At 32.7% G+C, this 14,282-nt stretch overlaps 1 pseudogene; it reads right to left on the bottom strand.

Annotated features, from left to right (window-relative positions):
* Positions 1–290: 290 nt before the first annotated feature.
* LOC112833949 (protein downstream neighbor of Son pseudogene) overlaps positions 291–14,282 on the bottom strand; it is a 39,286-nt pseudogene continuing 25,294 nt past the window's right edge.

Here is a 14,282-nt window from a genome sequence, read left to right on the forward strand (position 1 = left end):
ACCATTGCCTGTGTTCCCTGTTACAAGCAGATTGCTGAGTAAAACTGTATATGGAATCAAAATCTCCACAAAAATCTCTATTTGCAACAAATACTTTGAGTTTAATTGAGGAAAAGGAAGGTTAAAAAATTGAAGAGAGGATTGAGCCCTGCATTAGGTTCCTTGCTCTGCAGGAAAAATGTATGCATGTAAGTTATTCTGCTACTTAGTCAACTCCTAGTTGCTCTACTTACTGTTTCATATTTTTCTCCTCTCTCAATTTCCCAATACCTATTCTCCATTCCCTATCCTCAGCTAATAAGCTTGCTTTGTATTTCACTAAAAATAGAAGCAATTACAAAGAGCTTCTGCATGCTCCCTCTACCAATTTTGCGGCCTATTTTCTTCTTGCCCAGATATTCTCTAACTTTCTTCCTTTTACAGCAGCTGACCAGTCTGTGCTTCTGACCAAGGCTGTTGTCTCCACTTGACCCTCCTCTTAGCATCAACTTTCCCTTCTCTAAACAAACAAGAAAACATTGACTTATTTCAGGCTACTAACAGAGTGAAATATATTCATTTGAATACAATATCCATACAGCATTTTAGTTCATTATGTGTTTGATATTATAAGTTTGAACTCTATTGAGAGCCATTATGATGTTTTTACATGCATTTGTTCTCTATACATTGTATGTAATTTCTTTATTTCTTTTCATTCACATATCTGAAAATACATTGTAATATTTCCATTAACACACATATTCATATTGCTTCTTTTCAGTCTACAAAAAGATGCAAATTGGCCTCATTTGAACTGTAAATTGACATTTTTATCTATTCAAGGTAGGATGAAAAAAATTTAAGGTAATTTTCTAATTTTGTTTGTTCTTAACGAAGAAAACTCTAAAAACATTTAGTGCCCTAGTTTCCTAAACAGAATTACATAATACCTTAATATTACAGTGATTATAGCAATGGTTTACTAGAAAAGTAAGCTTTCAAATGAAATTCTATTTTTTAATTGCTCTTGTTTCAGGAACTTTACTTTTATTGTCAGAAAATATGACAATGTAAATGAAACAGCAGAACTTTGTAAGGAGGAAAGACCCCGAATTTAATAACTTTGAATTCAAATTAATGACAATTACATCAAAGGCAGCATTTCATTGTACTGAAGGTGTCTAGTCCTTTCAAACTATCCATTAAAAAGATTAGGTCTAATTAATAACAATTCTTCTTTTATCAATTTGTAGAGTTTGTTCAAAGCCTTGAAATAAAAATTTTAAAAAATATGTATCTGTATAGAATGATCTAGACTGCTGAGTAGTATGCATTGCTTCTGAAAATGCATCAGCTGAGCCTATGTTAGCAAGCACTCCTCAGGCTTGAAAGAGCATCAGTTAAAGTATTGTGACCTCATCTGTCAAAGTGATATCTCAGTTACAGAAAAACTTCCATCTACATCAGAAATCCATTAACCACTGATCCTAAATAACAAAGCTAACATAATGGATGGCTGAGTCTCTGCTTGTAATTGGAGTTGGCTTATAAGTCTGACTAAGCAAGCATAGTGAACTGAATAGAGCCAAGAGTATGATAAAGTTTTATACCATAAAATATCCCAAACAACATTGGATAAAATATTACCTAAAATATAAATTGATTGCAATTTTAACCTCAGAATATAGAATTCCATTCAGTTATGTATGTTTTAAACTAATATTTAAAGTAAGCAAAATACTACCAAACTCTGTACCATGTTTATGACTGTTCTAACAGCTTTACAAATATGGACTAAAATAAACCCCTCAAAAATCCTGACGGTGGACACTTTTACTATCCCTACTTTCACACATGGAGAAACTGAGACCCAGGAATTTGACTGATTTGGCCTAGTTCACACAACTAGATGGTGGAGGGACTAAGAGTTTTTTCCAGACATTCTGGCTCCAAAGACTATGCCCTTAACCTTCCCACAGTACAATCTTTCAAATTAATCATTAGTAAAATGTGTTTGAAGAAACAGTGTCAGATTATATGTCATCCAAAGGACCAAACAGAATAGTGTGTATATGTTTTTTTATAAGAATGAGCTGTAATGTTAAACCCTCGAAAATCCAGGACTCCGATACCGTATTCTATAATATGGCAAAAATTGAGGAACCAAAGTAGTAGTAAATTCGCCAATGAATATTATAGCACAATTGAAAGTAAAAATGGTAGTCAGATTTTCCAAATGTATTGAAGTGAACTGAAGATTTACATAAATTAGTGATGCTGAATGATTATTAAGGAACCATTTACTGTGAACAATTTAGGATTGGCTATTAGCCAAGGAGTTGTGGTGTCTGGCTCTGTGTCTCTGGAAGAAGACAGACCTGGGTTTCCTTCCCAGTCCAGTCACTTATTATGAGTCTAGGGAAATAATTTTTCCTCTTTTGTCATGCCTCCTCATATGCATATTGTCAATAGTATTTACCTCATAGATTGGTTTTTATCACTAAATAAGTGAATGTAAAATGCATAGCTTAAGACCTGGTACAAAACTAACACTCAATAAATGCTAGACATTATTGTGCTTATTAGTTACAAGTTTTATTAGTGTAGGAGACAACTCATTGTGCAATGAAATCATAATGTTTAATGATTAATAATCTTTATTGGTTTAATTCTCTGTGTAATATTATATTTGTTTGAATTTAAAGTGTTTTATACATTTACCCAAATCTTTTTATATGTACCGAATAGATTCTACAGTTGGTGTATTTAGTCAAATATCACCAAAAATCAAATTTAATGATGACAGACTGATAATGATGCCAGTTAAGAATTTAGCAGGTGTTAAGGTGATTTTTTAATGTTGAGCTCTTTCTTGGAACACCTTGTGTACTCTTAAGTTCCTGTATTAGAATTCTCCAGAGAAAATAGAACCAACAGAATGTGTATGCAGATGGAGGAAGATTTATTTTAAGAATTGACGCATGTGATTGTGTGGACTAGGTAAATCCCAAATCTGCAGGGTAGGCCAGTAGGTTGAAGACCCTGGGAAGAGTTGCAGTTCTAGTCTGAAGGCACTCTGCTGGCAGAATTCCTTTGGGATCTGCGAGGGTAAATCTTTAAACAGATTGGACGAGACCCTTCAATATTATAGAAGATAATCTGCCTTATTCAAAGTCTACTGATTTAAATGCTAATCTCATCCAAAAAATACCTTCTCAGACACATCCAGATTGTTTGAACCAATACCAGAACATGGTGGCCCAGCCAAGTAGACACATAAAATTAACCCCAGTCCCCCTTATAGTATATATTCTTCTAACTGTCATTTTTAGTGCCATAATATTCAATTGAAGAGCATGTCTGGATATTTAGGATGACTTCATTTTTCTTTGCAGTGAATAATTTTGAACTGCTCATCCAAAAGATATCCTACTCACCCTAAAATTTCCCAATTAACTAGTCTTTAATGATATAATGGGGTAAGATTAATTAATATTTAAAATTTTATGTACACAGTCATATTCAAATTTATAGATAAATATGAAATCACAATCAGTGTTATTAAGACACACTTTTTACTTAAAGGAGTTATGATAACAAATCCCAGAAAGCATATTCCAACTTCAGTAAATGAGTATATGTTATATTTGTTAATAAGGAGGATTCAATAATGTAATTGTTCTGTTATGACTTTTGTTTGAGGTTGCATTTTTAGTGAAAACAATGTGTTTGAATTGTACTGAAAAAGTAGTATATAGAGGCGATTTTGTAATTCTTTGGATATCAGTGTGTGTGTTTGTTGTTTTCCTTTTTTTCCTCCAAATTTTTATTTAAATTCTAGTTATCTAACATATAGTATAATATTGGTTTTAAGAGTAGAATTTAGTGATTCATCACTAATATGTAACCCCCAGTGCTCATCACAAGTGCCCTCATTAATGCTCATCCCCCATTTAGCCCATCCCCCATCCACTTCCCTCCAGCAACCTTCAGTTTGTTCTCTATTGGAAAGAGTCTTTTACGGTTTGCTTTAGTTTCTCTCTCTCTTTTTTTTTTTCTCTTCCCATGTGTTCATCTATTTTGTTTTTTAAATTCCACATATGAGTGAAATCATATGGTATTTGTCTCTCTCTGAATTACTCCTCTTAGCTTAATACACTTTAGCCCCATCCATGTCATTGCAAATGGCAGGATTTCATTATTTTTGATGGCTGAGTAATATTCCATTATATATATATTGATATATATGTAAATTGATATGTATTTGTATTTATATTTATATATCCCATATCTCCTTTATCCATTCATAAGTCAATGGATATTTGGACTCTTTCAATAATTTGACTATTGTTGATAATGTTGCTATAAACATCAGGGTATATGTGTCCCTTCAAATCTGTATTTTTGTATCTTTTGGGTAAATACCTAGTAGTGCAATTGCTGGGTCCTAGGGTAGTTCTATTTTTAACTTTTCGAGGAGCAGCCATACTGTTTTCCACAGTGGCTGCAACAATTTGCATTCCCACCAAAATTGCAAGAGGGCTCCCCTCTCTCTGCATCCTGGCCAACACCTGTTGTCTCTATTAATTTTAGCCATTTTGACTGGTGTGAGGTGGTATCTCATCATGGTTTTGATTTGTATTTCCCTGATAATTATTTTTGTTTTTTTCCTCTGTGAATGGAGCAGAAAGCAACATTTCTATATTTCTATACTATAGCTTGGTGATTATTAATTGCATCTTAGTATACATAATATATGCTCTGATGCTATTATATGTGTGTTTATTATTTTGTATACAGTCTAATAAATATATAGTAAATTAGTTCAAAGAGTTAAAGATATGGAATTTATAAACCTGTCATTTTAATAAAGATATGAATGCCTATCTAATTTGTGCCAGACAGTGTACTGCAAAAAAAAAGTTACAGTGATAAATAAGAAAAAAAAAAAATACTGTGTCCCAGAAGTTTACAATCTTCTATATTCAGCAAGTTCTAGTGTGTATTACATGGTATACTTAATATATGCACAAGTAGATATATTAAAATTTGCAGAAAAAGCAATCTTTATTATTATGAGAAAGTCTTCAGGGAGGTGTATAACTCTTTGCAAAGCCTAAATGATAATCTCTCCAAGATTACAAGGAATTGGATATGTCCAAATGATATAGAGTAATCTGACTTCTTCCAAACAAGTTAGTTTAGTGACATTAACTGCTATGTGTTCATACACTATAGAACAAAATCCTACAAGGTTTTGTGAAACTCTCAATGTCTCTAGGTTGGTCTATTCCTGTCTCAGTCCCCTGGCAGAAGACATAGGACTACTGATGTGTTACATAAAACATAAATTTTGTTCTCTTCTAAAGGAAATCCCAAAATTGGGTGAATTCAACCTAAGATGATTCTAAAACTTTTACAAGCATTGGAATTTTTCAGGATTTTTTTAAAAACTCGGATGTATAGGAATTCTGGATGTTCTTGGACAACCTGGTAGCTTAAAACAACAAATAAATGGGCATTGAATAAAATTTATTCACAGGTATCCAAGAGGAAAATAACAAACACAAAATTCATTATTATTTATGAAGAGGATAGAGCATAGTGAGAGGCTGTATTTAATACTTTAGGCATAGAACATTGATTTACAGTGAGGATAAATTTAAAATTTTGTGGTCTCTAAGGTTTTATTTGGCAAATTACATATGTAATATTCTCTGCTGTGGTCCATGCTAGAAATGGAGACAGTGCCAAAACTGTGCACTGGATTAGATGTTCAAAGTATAATTTAAGTATCTTGCAAACTAGAGACCTGTTCTAATATATTGGTGGGTTCCAATTATAATTATTGTAATTGTAATTAGGTACAATAAATTGTATTTTACTCAATGTTTCCTTTTCTCATTCTGTCTGTCTCTCTCTCTCTCTTTCCCTCTCTCTCTATCACACATACACACATTATATTAGAACAAGCATTTTGGAACAAAATATCCAGCGTTATCTTCTGTTTTACTAAGGCTAAGTTGTCATTGAAAGCCCAGAGAGGAGTTTGATGATAGGTGTTTCACACAACATTAATGACTTCTTTTTATCCATCTCGTTTAAAACAGAGGGTTATTTTGTTTTTTAAGATTTATTTATTTATTTATTTATTTGATAAACAGAGAGTGTGTGAGGAGGGGGGAGGGGCGGAGGGAGAGGGAGAGGGGAAGCAGACTCCCTTCCGAATGCGGACCCCAAAGCAAGGTTCTATCTCAGGAGCCTGAGATCATGACCTGAACCAAAACCAAGAATTGGACACTTAACCAACTGAGCCACCGAGGGGCCCCAAGAGGATTAAACTGGTTTTTATTTCCATTCATATGATCCAGCAAGATTGCCTTTCTGTGTGTTAGTTTATGTCTGTCTGTGTGTTCAGAGAAACAAAGTCACATTGCATTATAGTTTGTTGCATGTAATACTTATTCACAAAAGTTTCCATAGCTTCTTGATTGATTTTTTAATTTAATTTTTTAATTTTTAATAATTGTTTAAGATTTTATTTATTTGAGAGAGAGAGAGAGACAGTACGAGCAGGGGAAGAGGCAGAGGGAGGGGAAATCAGATTCCTCACTGAGCAAAGAGCCTGACATGGGGCTCGATCCCAGGATTCAAGCTCATGACACAAGCTGAAGGCAGATGCTTAATTGACTGAGCCAATCAACTACCCCAATTTAATTTAATTTTTTAAAGTATTTCCAACATTCCAATTTAGTTTAGATTTGTGTAACACAGCAAATATTGTTAAATGGAATTAATGCTCACTTACAAAATCAAGTGGTTTTATAAATCCTATAAATATGTTCCCACCTGTGTTTATTTTCTTATCTTTGGCAGAACTTTGATTCAATAAAAAAACCTAGTTTTTAAATAGTTAATTGTATTATTTGTATCTATATTTGCTAAGATAATGCAACCATCACTCTTGAGAATCCCAACAGGATACTTCAATAATGAATAATCGTGCGTATTACTGTTTAATAAAATGATAATCTAAAATTTGCTACCATGGCACATGTCATTCATAGCATAATGAAGCCTAGTGATGGAAATGAGAAACACACTGGTTTTCATGTAAGAATCTTCTAACCTCACTTGTATGCAAAGCAGTTCATCATCACACAATCCCTGTATCCTGCATAAATACTTTCTATTTCTACCACTAATGAAACCTTCCTTTTGAGACCAACTTAGTAAGGTAGCAGAATGATAAGTGAATTTGAAATTATTGTCCATCTGTTTTACATGTATATAGAGGATTACAAATTGTTCTTTAACATTCCACATGATTTCTGAAAATTTACACTATAACTACATGCTTTCTTTTATTTTTAAGAATCTTTTGAGAATATTATGAGTTTTACATTAAACATATAAACATTATGAAGCTATTCTTTTATATTCTCATTATGAAGAGGTTGGGAATCCAGAAACAATTAAAATTGGAGATCAGAAGCTTCTAGCTATTGTGGAGATACAAAAAATAAACAAGTTAAACACACATACAAATATTCATATCTACACATACACACTGATAAGTATGTAGATGGAACTCTAGGAACAAAAAAATAACTAAATTTGCTTGATGAGAGTGAAGGACGAGATCTAGGAAAGGAAATATTTGCACTTAAACTTTATGTGCAAGTTTTTCTGATATGGTATATAATGTATAAAGAATGTTCAGGAATGGAAAAGGAAATTAAGTACAAGATTATGAATGTAAGGAAAGTGCTTATTATGTGAATATAATGATTTTAGTATGAGAATAGGTTTTACTGGAGAGTCTCCAAAAACAAACTGGTGTTGAATTATGAAGGGTCTTATATGACATGTGAAGAAATGTGGTTCATACCTATAAGCTGTGTGGAAATACAGGAGAAACCCACACGAGTATACTATATATCCTTATGTATCTATAAATGCAGTACATAGTCACACACACACACACTGTTGATATTAGGATAAATATGGTAGCAGTGTGGATGCTGAAGTAAGATGGCTGTGGTGAGTTGTTGGGATGTAGCTGAGAAAATATGGTAAAGCCTTAATTTCAGGCAGTGATAATGGGGATAGAGTGGCACAAAATTTGAGAAATGTTATTTGGGACATCTACCAATGCTTGATCATTGAGAGGAGAAAAGGAGAGAAATATGAAGAAAACTTCCAGATCTGTTGATGGGGTGCATATAAATCTCTTTCTATCCTCCAACTTGCTTATTTACTTTCATGTGGTTTTCAACTACATAAAGTGAGTCGAGAGACAAAGGACTTACTTTTGATGATTTAAATACTTTTTGTGGAAAATCAAATGTTCTGTTAGCATGTGTATTTATTATCTTGAGAGGGAAAAATGATTTTGAGAAAACTGCACTAGAATCATGATATATGTATTTTATCACTGTTCTTGACATTTGATATGTAATCATTTTGTATAAAAATGATTTTAAAATTACAATCAGCCTGTTTTTCTATTCTTCTCATTGATAAGTATTTAAAACTGTTTAAGGGAAGTAGTATTTCCTAGTCAAAACAGTGTCACTGTTGTAATAGTTATGTATTCTTAAATAACACAGCTTAAGACTCTTTCCCTTACTATATTAAATAATGCAATTAAGTAATCTATATCAGCTTGAGGTAACCAATATCATGCTCAATTAATGCTCATATCACAGATTTAGGGAATAAAATTTTCCATGTAAGGTAGGAGTAGGGCCTAAATATGTCAGAAATAAATATTTGAATAAACCAAATAAGATTTGGAAATGAATATATAGGCCAGGTGATAGTAAAATTATTTCCAATTACCTAAAAAGAAGTTAAGGGGGAAATTTCCTGTAGGCCCTTTAAAAGTGAGAAACAAATCATTTCCTTTGTGAAATTTGCTCATTTAGTCATTTGAAAAATATGAATAATATATCTCTGGAGGACAGTGTGATAACACAATTAAAATTTATTGATGTTATTGCCTTTTAAGTTTTAACATAGATATAAGGAACTAAAATATGAAAAGATAATTTTTATCCTAAAATGTCATATAAAAGAACAACAGGCTTTTAATCAGAGCACATAACACTTTAAATATTTGAGTTAGAAGGTAGGGAGTAACCTAAATCAAAATTTTAATGGTCTACTTCATGCAGAGGTCAACTGAATCCAAACTGGAAATTAAAAGGTCAAGGCAGCACCATTATTAATGCTTAAAGATCTCATTTGTTTGAGAAACAAATTCTCTGAATCAAAAATACATTTTCCTGGCTTTTTGGGAATTTTACAGAATAGATAAATTCTTCTGCTTACCTGGGTCCCAGGAGTGGAGCTGAAGACCTCATTTGGCCAGGGCCTGGTCTTTATTTTTTTAGATTTTATTTATTTATTTGAGAGATAGAGAGCGCAAGCAGGGGAAGCAGCAAAGGGAGAGGGAGAAGCAGGCTCCCCGCCGAGCAGCGAGCCCGATGTGGAGCTCGATCCCGGGACACTGGCATCATGACCCAAGCCGAAGGCAGCCAATCAACTGACTGGGCCACCCAGGCGCCCCTGGCCTCGTCTTTCTTGTTGAATTTTATTCTTACTTGTCCCTGCCTTATTGTCTCTCCTGGTCTCTTTCCTATAAATAAGCTATCCCTACTTTGTAAAGCAAAAATGGCATTCAATATTTAGATAACAATCCTAGTGAATAACTGTGTTAGCACTGAGAATGTTTATTATTATTATGTTAATCAACACACAGTACATCATTAGTTTTTGATGTAGTGTTCCATGATTCATTCTTTGCATATAAACCACTGCTTGAACCCATCACTTTGGTCAGAAGACTGAATATCCACATTTGTCAGACAGGTCATTTTGAGACTGAATGCACTGATAGAGAATGTAAGAGGACATAGTTTGGGGAGAAACATCCCCAAACATAAGGAAGAAAGTGTTCAAAGCAAGTTTCTAGATGATGCACTAAAAATACTGTCCAGCAACAAATACCAGATAATAACAATAAAAATAACATTCATGGGTGAAGTGGTCAGGGTGAAGCTGCAAGGTGTAGAATATGCCATTGCTCAGTGCAACAGGGAATGAATGTGTTTTGGGCATTAAATCACTCACAGAAGCAGTAAAAGGGATGAGAAGATAGACTCGCTTCCAGCAATCACTCCCAAAACCCTATTTGCTGCTCTTTTTGCCATGAGGAGGGAACTGTCTTCTGAAATGAGAAGTTGCCAATACAATCCCAGTCCCTAAAACCACCTTTCTTGCTACAGTCCACACTCACAAGATGGCCTTCCGCCCTGCTTCTCTCTTCAGTTACTACCAAATGAATTAAGGTTTCACAATAGGAGAACAAAAAATCACACCCAACACCCTGTCTATAAGGGATCTTTGAAATGCAATTTATGTTTCCAAACTTAGCAGCATTACTCTCTTTGAATATTTCTTTTTAGCAGGCATCTTTTGTCAGGTAGATAAAAGACAAGATGCTCAATAAGCCCATCTACATGATCTGCCATATTGGGCAACTTGATTCTCCTTAAAAAAAAAATGGCTTAATAACATAATTTACAGAATAATTTACAGAATAAATTACCTTTTCTTTAGAGAAAATTAGTTGCCATGAACCAGTCTTTTTTGTCTTGTTTTATATTTTAGAGATAGTAAAATGGCTTTCAGATTTTCTTTTGTACCATCTGTGTTTATGACTAATGGATAATTTCTTCTATTCTGGCTTTGACAGAATACTATTAGAATGAGTATTGTGTATATAATACCTTATCTTCATCAATTATTTTTCTACATTGTGAAGAACATATAGAATAAAATGATAAGGAACATTTTTCTTTAATATTGATCATCTATTATAAGAATGAAAGAATTACTTCAGAATATTTTCCTAGGATACAGCATAATAATTCCTGGAGGGATTTTAAAAAACAAAACGTTAACTTCTTTATGTGTATATTCTTTAACCAAGAATAAAGTTCAGAATGTTCATGAATTTTTTTAGAGGATCTAAGACCACTACAAACATTTAAACACTGGAAATTCTTCTGTATTTACACAAATCACGAGGATTTGTTAGTGTGAAATGTGAAAGGAATTGTCTTGTGACTTTACCAAATGAAAAACATAAACAGGCTATAAATATTGTGGTTTGTAAAATAAACTTGAAAACACATTTAGAATGATTTAATTTTAGTAAGAATTACACAAACGTTAAATGTTAAAAAGTCTTGGGGGGGAAAAAAAGACCTTACCATAATACTAATAACTTCATCTAACTCAAACATACATACATACCTACATACCTACATACATACATTTACTTATTTATATATTTATCTTTATTTTTCATACATTTAGATTATAAATTTCTAAGTTTGCAAATATCAGGGAACAGTGTCATTGTATCATTGAATCTAGATAATTGTCATCTTCTATATTAATACACTAGTCCTCAGTCTTCTAAATAAATTTTTTCAAAGAAATTAAGCAGATATATAGTTGAATTCCTATTTCTTGGCACAAAGCACTGACAAGTACACAATGCAAAAAATATTATATTTATGTTACTGATTGTAGTATCCCCTTCTATTAATATTCTTCATAAAAATGACATCAAAAAAGTATGTACATAAATCTAATGCACATGTATAAAGAAACGTAGAAATTTATTTATTTCTATTTTATTTTTTTAAAGATTTTATTTATTTATTCATGAGAGACAGAGAGAGAGAGAGAGAGGCAGAGGGAGAAGCAGGCTCCCAAGGAGCAGGGAAACCGATGCAGGACTCAATCCCAGGACCCTGGGATCATGACCTGAGCCGAAGGCAGATGCTTAACCATCTGAGCCACCCAGGCGCCCGAAACGTAGAAATTTATGTAAAAAGCTAATCTCTTTTTAAAATCACCCAGTCTCCAACTGGAGAAAAGCAGCTAGATTTTTTTTTTCCATTCACATTACTTTTATTACAGTATAATTGTTCTATTTTGTTATTCGCTATTCTTGTTACTCTGTACCTAATTGAAAAATGAAACTTTATTGTGGGTATCTAGGTGTAGGAAGAAACAGAGTATATATAAGGTCTGGTACTATCCATGGTTCCAGGTATCCCCTGGGGGTCTTGGAACGTATCCCTGGGAATAAGTGTTTACTGTACACTAAAGCTTAAGTATTTGGTGTTATCTGTCAGAGGTCCAACTTGTCAGGGTTCTTGTTTCTAAGAACTTCTTGTTCCAAATGAAGCTTAAAATTTTCATTTCAGTGTTTACATGTTTACAGATAAGACAACAAACATATATCTTTTAACAATAATGTAATTTTGCTTTAAAAGGTACAAATAGCTTTCTCCTTTTTAAAATATTATCTTTAATATTTCAAAATGTTGACATGTCTAAGCAATATTTCACATTGTGTCAAGTGATAGTTCTATTTTGTTAATCTAATTGACACCTCTTTTTCTTGATAGACTATCTTTTATTCTAGGCCTGTCAGTCAAAAATACTTTCATATTCCATGGTGTAGATGATAAAAATTCAAAAATCTGGCATTTAATGGGGAGTGTAGGTGCAGACCTAACTCTATAGTGATCAGGTGAGATGAAAGAAGCAGCAATTTTGGAAACTGAAATTGGAAAGTTAATAGGAATTTTGAACTTTAAATGTTTTTGTATTTGTAGTTGGTACATGTTGTAACCTTTGGTTCATCTGTTTATGTTGCACTTGGGAGTAAAATGATAAGAAGTTAGTAAGACATGGTAAAAATTGCTAGTGAAATGATTTTATGGTTATGACTTTTAGCTATAAAACAATAATTTTAGATGATATCAATGTACTCAAATACTTTGTCTTTTTTATAATTTAATTTTATTTAACTACTAACAAGCTTATTAATAATGTAAAAAATCTGAATGTTAGGTAATTGTATGTCTTAATACCATTTAGGTAATGCATGTTGTGTTTGTTGAATTTAAAACTTTTGACATTGTATATAAGCTTAATAAAATTTAAAGGAAAAATGTGTTTCTTTGGTTGAGCTATGTGCTGTCCCTCCATTATGGCATTGTATATTGTTGTAAATATTTAAAATATTAACACATGCCAATTGTAGAGATGCCATTTTATCAGAAGTTCGTGTTTTTATGTACGTGACATAAAACCGTAATGTGACCGATAGCTATATTAATATAGTATGTAGTTTAGGAGCCCTGGGTGGCTCAGTTGGTTGAACATCTGACTGTTGCTTTCCGCTCAGGTCGTGATCTCAGGGTCATGGCATGGAGGCCCATGTCAGGCTCCCCTTTGGCAGCCTGTTTCTCCCTCTCCCTCTGCCTGCCACTCTCCCTGCTTATGCTCTTTCTCTCTCTCTGTCAAATAACTAAATAAAATCTTTAAAAATAATAATAATAAATAAAAAATAAAAATGGTTACACATCAAAATTCTAGGAGTGAAACATGACACTTTAGACTTAAATTACAACCTTGTCGTACTACATAAAAAATTTTAAGAACATCAAAATTTGCTTTTTAATGTACCAACTACATGAATAGCTATCAAGCCCAAAATATATACTCACAATTCATTTATTATCCTTTTTTGAGTTGTTTTTTGTTTTTGTTTTTTTGCCTGTGAATGCACTCAGTACAAAACAGTTATATAACAAATCTTTTTGGTCTCTGATCTAGAGTACATGTGGTTCTTTGGGAAGTAAAACAAAAATGGAAATGTATTGGCTGAAGAGGATCTAAGGTGATTCTGGAGTTTAAATCAGAGAATATAGCAAAGATTGAATGTCTATCATGTTGCAGACATCTTCATGTAGTTTATTTCATTTAGTTTTTAATGCATTCATTTGAAAGCTACTGTGCACTATATAAACCTCAGGTAAAGCAAAGTGAGAATAATAAGGAGCTATTTATACTTATTTAAATCTACACAAAGATAATATTAGGAAACTGACCTAACCCATGAAGCTAATTGATCAGGCAAATTAGAGATTAAAAAAATATCTTTACGTAAACTTTTAGAATGGGAGCAATCCCAATCTGGTATCATATCATAGGATAATGAGAACACTACAGAATAATATTAGGATTGCAGTGAGATTTTAGGATGTACTTAAATCTAAAATTAAGACTCAAGCCTTATTTTGTACATAATCTATTTAATAGGATTTTTCACTAGAATAGTTTCCCCACAGTAAGGTAGCTCATAAACCTTTCAGGAGCCAGCAAAATCATTGCATATTGTGTATGTATATATATATATATATATA

This window comes from Callorhinus ursinus, unplaced genomic scaffold (genome assembly GCF_003265705.2).
Source record: "Callorhinus ursinus isolate GAN/ISIS: 27379988/994484 unplaced genomic scaffold, GSC_fseal_2.0 scaffold1, whole genome shotgun sequence".
Lineage (NCBI taxonomy): Eukaryota > Metazoa > Chordata > Mammalia > Carnivora > Otariidae > Callorhinus > Callorhinus ursinus.